Below are 8,108 nucleotides of genomic sequence, written 5' to 3' on the forward strand. Positions count from 1 at the left end.
AAGAAAGTAGGGGAAGAAAGTGTTTATTTTAGTTTACATTTTCTTTTCTTAAGTTTCATTTAATAGAATTTTACAAACCAAATTTCATCCCTCTCCCAGCCCATACTGTGACTGTTCTACATCCCACACCTACTCCCCTCATGCCCATCTGCATGAATCTGTCTCACACTCCACCCCAGTCTACGAGACTTATCCACTCCTTTGGGTGGCTCCTACCGCTACGTGATTAGGTAGAATTTTCACATGGATTCTGTGCAACTAAGTCAATAATGTATATATGTAGCCTACAGTTATAAGGTTAGATGGAATTTTAACATGGATTCTGGAAAACAATGACAAGAAAGTAGAATCTACAAATGACAGTGCCAAATAGACTCTCTGCTGATCTTATGAACCTAATGAAGCTGAGGTTTCACTGGACCACAAGCCATTCCTCATCCTGCACATCTCCTGAAGAAAGAATCATGGAAAACATCTGAAATCCTCAAGTCTATTCTTGGGAACACAATAAGGTTGATAATGCAGAACTGATATCAAATAGGACTAGAGAACCGAATTCTATCATCCATGTTATCCTTTGCTTTACTGATGTCTGGTAATTTTGGGATAAAATAAGGATTTGGGACTTTATCATTTCAAATAGGTAAACAATATTTACATTGTTATACTCATTCTATAGCTGGGCCATATTTGTTTCCAAAATCATTGCAAAAAATCGAATAGGAAACAGAATTTTGGAATACACATTCAGCAATATTTATAAAGTACCATATCGAGGAATGTACAATAAGAAAGTGAAATACAATATTAACTCAATTGAAAGTCTGTAGGGAAAATTCTAGCCTTTTGGAAACAGAGAAAACCTACAAAATTGAACTGTATTTCACGAAATGTACCTAGAAATAACATTAATATCCAAAAGAAGCCCCTCCTATCCATGTTACAAGATCTTTTCTACCCATTCCAAGCCCTTGATTAACTTTTTCTGTTCAGAGCATGTAACCTTAAATAAAGCAAAGAAAAATCTATAGTTTTACAGAGATGGATATAAAGGTTTCCACTGTGTCACAGGAGAGATACCTGGAAAGGGCACCCTCAAATCTGGTCAGTGTAAGGAAAGCTGTTTAGCAGGTAGGCCATCGCAGTTGTCAGTGACATCATCATTAGCCCCTGCCTGAAAATTCTCTTGTAACCTGGAGACATTTATCTTCTTCTGTGATGTCAAAAGTGTTGCCATGACTGCATCTGCCTCTCAAGTACTCCTTTAGTACCTCTAGGTTACAGTAATTGCCCTCTAATTCAGAGTAAACAGCCATTTGGGAGTGAGAACAAAGAGGATGAAGCTATCGGAAATGGGGAGAAGGAAGCTGCCCTTCTCTCTTGGTCTAAAAAAAGGGAAGAAATATATGTTCATGGGAAAGCTCAGTGACTCCTTGGTAGGGGTGGAGTGGTATTGCTGAACAGATAGCCTTGATCTGAGCCTTCCACATGTGGGAATCAGGAGCTGGGGTACGCTCAGAAGCATCTGGACTTCTCTGTTCTTATGGTTTCTGGATGTCAGAGATTTTATATCATTCATTTGTTTGCTCCAAAAGCCAAGTGATGGGAAGGGCACAGTTGTTTTACTGGGAGCACCTGCCCTTTATTCTTTTTTAACAGAAGAAAAAGACCTAAGGAAGAAAAGAAGGACAAGTATTGTGTCCGTAGCTCAGAGCAAACTACTCCATGGTTTAGATATCTATTGTGCAGTTTGAGTCTGACACTTATATCTGGGAGAGAAAACTGCTTATAGTTGAGACTTCACCATCTCAGTCTTTCCATTATTATATCTCCGACTACCATTCCCTGACATTTACCCATTAGAACTCTAAGTCAACAACTGTGTTTAGATGGCAGTTTTCTTTTCATTTTTCTCTTAATTTATTTTTATTTGTTACAAATTAAACTTGTATTTTTAAACAAATAAATTTCTATATTTATATTTAAAATATTATTTCCTTTAAGAGTTTCCTCCAATAAGATTCCTAACTGGTCTCTCTCTGCTTCTTCAATAAACTAGCTTACTGTCCCTTCACATTTCCTTTAATTGCGAGTCAAACCAAGGGAGGGTCAAGGCCTTCTACCTCCATTGGTGCCCAAAAGGCTGTCCTCTGCTACAAATGGTGTTGGATGCATCGGTCTGTCCACGTACTGTCTATGAATGTTGGTTTAGGACAAGAAAGCTCTGGTTCATTGGCATTGTTGTTCTTATGCGGTTGAAAGATCCTTCAGCTCTTGTTATCCTTTCTCAGAATCTATCAACAAGAGGTCCATTTTAGGTCATGGTTTGCCACTGGCATTCACTTCTTTATTTGGCATGCTCTACCTGTGTCTCTCAGGACATATCTATACCTGTTTCCTGGAAGAATGCACTTCTTAGCTTCATCGCTCTTATCTAGTTTTGTTGGCTGATATATATATATATATATATATATATATATATATATATATATATATATATATATATATATGCCTCTTACAGCTATTTGTTTAGGTGGTTAGGTGGAGTGTTAACATGGATTCTTACATCCAGTACAAGAATGTAGATTTTACAAATGACAATCTCAAATAGACTCCCTCCTGTACTTATGTAGGTATTGAAGTTGAGGTTTCACTGTTCCTCAAGCCTTTCTTCTCCCTGGCCATCCTCCTGTATCTTATATTTGTCCTTAAGAAAGAATCATTATAATTTGTAAATGCTGAGGTTATAAAGGCAAAGTAAAGGGCTTGCTTAAGGTTACAGTATTTCTTTTCATTTTGTTATATTAAAGAGGTCCTTGATTGTAAAAAGTCAGAGAACACTCTGTTCATATTAATCTGTTTCAGGGCAGACAGTATGTATGATTGTAATAATTCTAGAATATTTATTTAAAACAGATCATATATGTGCATATGTACTTCTAGGTCCTATCATTTTCAATGTATTTAGCTCATCTACAAATGCATATTGGATAAGTTATTTTGCTGATTTTTATAGAATAACTACTTTATCTGAGTTTGACATTTGACAACAGTGATAAAAATCATTTCTTCATCCCTATTAGCATGACCCGAAGGTATACTTTACTTCCCTCTCTTAAACAAGTGTCATCTAGGTACACACAACCAACTCTAAGTGTGGCCTATATCTGTATGTTTACAACAATTTAAACATTGATTATACTAATGTTCATGAAATTGATCCAAATAAATTATAGTATAAATTATAGTATATGAAAAAAAAAGAAAGAAAGAATCATGGTAACACATCTAAAACCTTCAAGTCTGGCCAAGGGAACACTGGAAGGTACATAGTGTAGTACAGATATCAAATGTGACTAGAGAACCGAAATGTATAGTCATGTGGTCCTTTGCTTTATTGATGTTTGTTAATCTTTGGGTAAAATAAGGATTTGGGAGCTTATCATTAGACGTAGGTACACAGCATTTACAGTTATACTCACTCTATTGGTTGGCCGCTTTTGTTGCCAAAATCATATCAGAAAATGGAATTGGAAAATAGAATTTTTGAGTACACATACAGGAATATTTATAAAGTCATCTATCAACGAAAGTACAATAAGAAAATGAAAAACAATATTCATTCACTTAAAGGTCAGTGGGGAAAATACTGGCCTTTACAAAACAGAGAAAACCTAAAAATTGAACTATATGTCACAGGAATGGACCTAGGAATAAAAATATTATCCAGAAGAATCTCCTCCACTCCAAGTTCCTAGACCATTTCTACCCATGCCAGGACCCTAACAAAATTTCTTCATTTAGAGCATGTAACCGCTATGGAAGGAAAGAGAATTCTCTAGCTTTAGAGAGATGGAGTACATATGTGTCACAGGAGACATATCTTGAAAAGAAACTCTCAAAACTGGTCACTGTAAGGAAGGCTCTGTAGAGGTAGGCCATGGAAGTTGTCAGTTACATAATCATTAGGCCCTCCATGAAAAATCTCTTGTATCCTGGAGATCCCTAGCTTCTGTGATTTCACAAGTGTTGTCTTGAGTGCAAATGACTCTTGGGTATTCCTTCAGTACCTATAGGGTTTACTAACTGTCCTCTAGTTCAGAGGAAAAATCAATTTGGGAGTGAGAACAAAGAGGATGAAAAGCTCAGAGATGGGGAGAACGAAGATGGCCTTCAGTCTTGGTATAAAAAATAAAAAAGGAAGAAATATGTCGACCCTGGAAAACTCACTGAGTCCTTGGTAGCAGTGGAGTAGGTAAGTTGAAGAGATAGAATTGATCTGAGCCTTCCACACATGTGATCAGAAGCTTGGAGCCTGTCAGAAGCATCTGGACTTTCCTGCTTCTAGTGGTTCCTGTAAGTCAGAGAGTTTATATCATTAACATCTTTATCCCAAATGCCAGGTGTTGGGAAGGGCACTGTTCTTTTCCTTAGAGCTCATGACTTTTATTTTTTTTGCCCAGAAGGAAAAGGTCATAAGGAAGAGTGAAATACAAGTGTTGTGTCCTAAGCTCAGAATAAACTCCTCAATTATTTGGATAACTAAATTGCAGTTTGTGTCTGATCCTGGTATTTGGGGGAGATATGTGTTTCTATTTCATTACATCAGTCTTTACACTAGTATCAGTGTGACTTCCTTTGCCTTACAGTGACCCTTTAGGTTTCTCAGTCAATATATGTGATTAGCCTGCAGTTTTCGTATGTTTAACTTATTTATTTTTTTTTATTTTTAGCAAATATTTTTTTTGCTTTTTTAATTTGCTTTTTCCATATTTACATTTCAAATATTTTTGCCTTTCCCAGTTTCCTGCACATATGATCCCTAACCGGTCCACCTAACTTCTTGTATAATCCCCCCTTACTGCCCTTTGACATTCCCTTGAATTGGTAATACAACCTAGTTTAGACCCAGGGCATTTACTTCCATTGGTGCCCAACAAGGCCATTCTCTGCTTCATAAGCATTTGGAGCCATAGTTCTATCAATGTACTAGCTTTGAATATTTGTATAGTAGCAGAAAACTGATTCTATGGCATTTTTTTTCTTATCGGATTGAAAGCTACTTCAGCTCTTTTAATCCTTCCTCAAAATCTACCAACAAGAGATCTGTTCCCTCTACCATTCATTTTGTATTTGACATGCTCTAGCTGTGTCTCTTAGGAAAGACCTATATCCATTTCTTCTAATCATGCACTTCTAAGTTTCATCAATCTTATCTAGTTTGGTGGCTGATATGTATATCTATATGTATATCTATATCTATATATGCATATATCTATATCTATATCTATATCTATATCTATCTATCTATATATATATATATGTGTGTGTGTGTGTGTGTGTGTGTGTGTGTGTGTGTGTAACCTACAGCTATGATGTTAGATGGAATTTTAACATGGATTCTGTATAGCAATCCAAGAAAGTAGAATCCACAAATGACAATGCCAAATAGATTCTCTCCTGTTCTTATGAACCTAATGAAGCTGACTTTTCACTGGATCTCAAGACATTCCTCATCCTGTACATCCTCCTGAAACTTATGTTTGGCCTGAAGAGAGTATCTTGGTAAAACATCCAAACTCCTCAAGTCTTTTCTTGGAAACACAGGAAAGTATTTATTAGAGAACTGATATCTAATGGGACTGGAGAAACACAGTCTATAGTCCATGCTGTCCTTTACTTTAATAATGTCTGGTAATTTTTGGATAAAATAAGAATTTGGGAGTCTATCATTTAAAGAAGTTACATGATATTTATACTTTCATATTCACTCTATTGCTGTGCCCCATTAATTGCCAAAATCATTGTAAAAAGTAGAATTGGAAAACATAATTTTTGAGTACACACTCTCATGTTGTCCCCTCTCATGGATAGTAGAAAAAATGTATTACAATATTCATTCAACTAAAGGTCTGTACGGAAAATACTTGCCTTTGAGTAACAGAGAAAATTAGGAAATTAAGTGTATGACACAGGAAAGTACCTGGGAATAAAATTATTATCCAGAATTATCTCCTCCACGCCATGTTTCTAGACCTTTGCTACCCATACCAGAACACTGACTAAGTTTATCCATTCAGAACATGTAACCACTAATGAAACAAATAGTAGTACTTAACTTTAGAGAGATGGAGTACGTAAAGGTTTCCACTGTGTCACAGGAGACATTCATGGAAAGGGCACCCTCGAAACTTGTCAATGTAAGGAAAGCTGTTTACCAGGTAGACCATGGCAGTTCTCAGTGACATCATCATTAGGCCATACCTGAAAAATTCTTGTAAGCTGGAGAGCCCTAGCTTCTTCTGTGATGTCACAGGTGTCGTCTTGACAGCAACTGCCTCCAGATATCCCTTCCATATATCTATGGTTTACTAATTGGCCTCTAATTCAGAATAAAGAGCCATTTGAGAGGGAGAACAAATAGGATGAAGAGATCAGAGATGGGGAGAATGAAGCTGGCCTTCTGTCCTGGTATAAAACAAGAGAAGAAATACATGGTTCTTGGCAAAACACCCTGGGAAGATGGCTTTAGTTCTTTTTTTCTCTAGGTTCACCGAGCTCTTGGAGAAGTTGCTGAACAGTTGGGCAGATGGTAAAGTTTCTTGATACCCCTTTTTAGATTTCGATGGTCCTGGGGATTGTATGGCTGTTGGTAAATGTTTCCCAGGAAGAGTGCTAGAGCCACATTGATTTTTCGATGCTTTAGAAGACATGGAGTTTTTCTGATATACTTGGGCTAATGACATAAGGTCTAAATGATTTTTTTTCGATGTGGACTTTCCCTCAGACCTATGGAAATATAAAAAAGGTTTTGCATTTTTGAAATCTAATTTGCAAAATGACAAATCACTTTGAGCATAGAGAACACATTCGGGAGACCTAGAGAAGGGTGAAGAAATTCCCTGAAACCCTGGGGAAGATGGTGAACATGCCTTTTGGGTATAAGGAGGAATTAATTCAGCATCTTTGGACGATATGGAATATCCAGCATGCCCTTTAAAGGATTGGAAACTTTCCACATTTCCTTAGTAATTTTTGGAAAATTCCATGCCCTTTGGACAGATGGAGAAGCTGTGGGACTCAACTTAGGAGTAGTTGTCTCTTTTGCAGAAGAAGATGGCACAAGATCCCTTCTGGCAGAAGGTGGAAGGTTGAAACTGTCTTCCTTAGAGGAGATATTTCTCAAGACTCCATCAGAAGGGTCAAATCTTAACACTTTGTTTCTAGAAACTGGATGCATGTGGTCCATTTTGGTAGAGGGAAATGTAGACTATATCTCCCCAGAGTTGACATGTGAAATAAATCCACTTGGGTAGATGGGGATATTTGTTCAGATGCAGTAGATCCTAAGACATCCTTATCAAATGAGTACGGTCTTAATGTACCATGTATATGTGTAGAAATCCTGACTGACATCAGAGTGGGGGGGAACGGTATTAGAGCTACCTCTGAAGATGGGACCTCTCCTAGAGAATCATGGACATATGTGAGAGGACTAATAGCCTCATGAGCAGATAAGGATGTATCTAGATATTGTTGTGTAATTATTGAAGTTCCAAGAAAAATTCTTCTGCTGGAGAAGTGGAAACAGACTTTCATATAAAAGTGTCAGGTTCCCTAGCCTGCTTGATAGGCAAATCAGGTTCCAAGGCCCTTTCAGAAGATAAGGTAAAATCCAGAGTCTTTGAGGTATTTGGCAGATGTTTTGGGTCCGCTTGTGTGTATAAAGAAGGACTGACAACCCTTTGTGCATATTTGGAAGAGTGTGTAGCATCTTCAGTAGTTGGGGAGGATGGCTTTTCTTGAGGAGATAACGAAGTTCCTAATGCCTCCTGTGAAGTTTGTGGAGGTCGTATGGATTCTTTTACACAAATGGAATCCAAGGAATCCCTTTCTTCTGATGTCGAGGATGATACAGACACTGGTGTTTGCATATCATGTGCCCCCACTCCTCATTCACATATAGTTGGATCCTTAACCTTCTCTACTGATGGTATATGTCTAGAAGATCTTTTGTAGATGTATTACATTCACAAAACTGTGGGGAGAACTCCTTTCGTAGATGTTTCTTGCCCTACAGTCTCTTTATGAGATAGAGTACTACTCAG

Source organism: Rattus norvegicus, chromosome Y, assembly GCF_036323735.1.
Source record: "Rattus norvegicus strain BN/NHsdMcwi chromosome Y, GRCr8, whole genome shotgun sequence".
Lineage (NCBI taxonomy): Eukaryota > Metazoa > Chordata > Mammalia > Rodentia > Muridae > Rattus > Rattus norvegicus.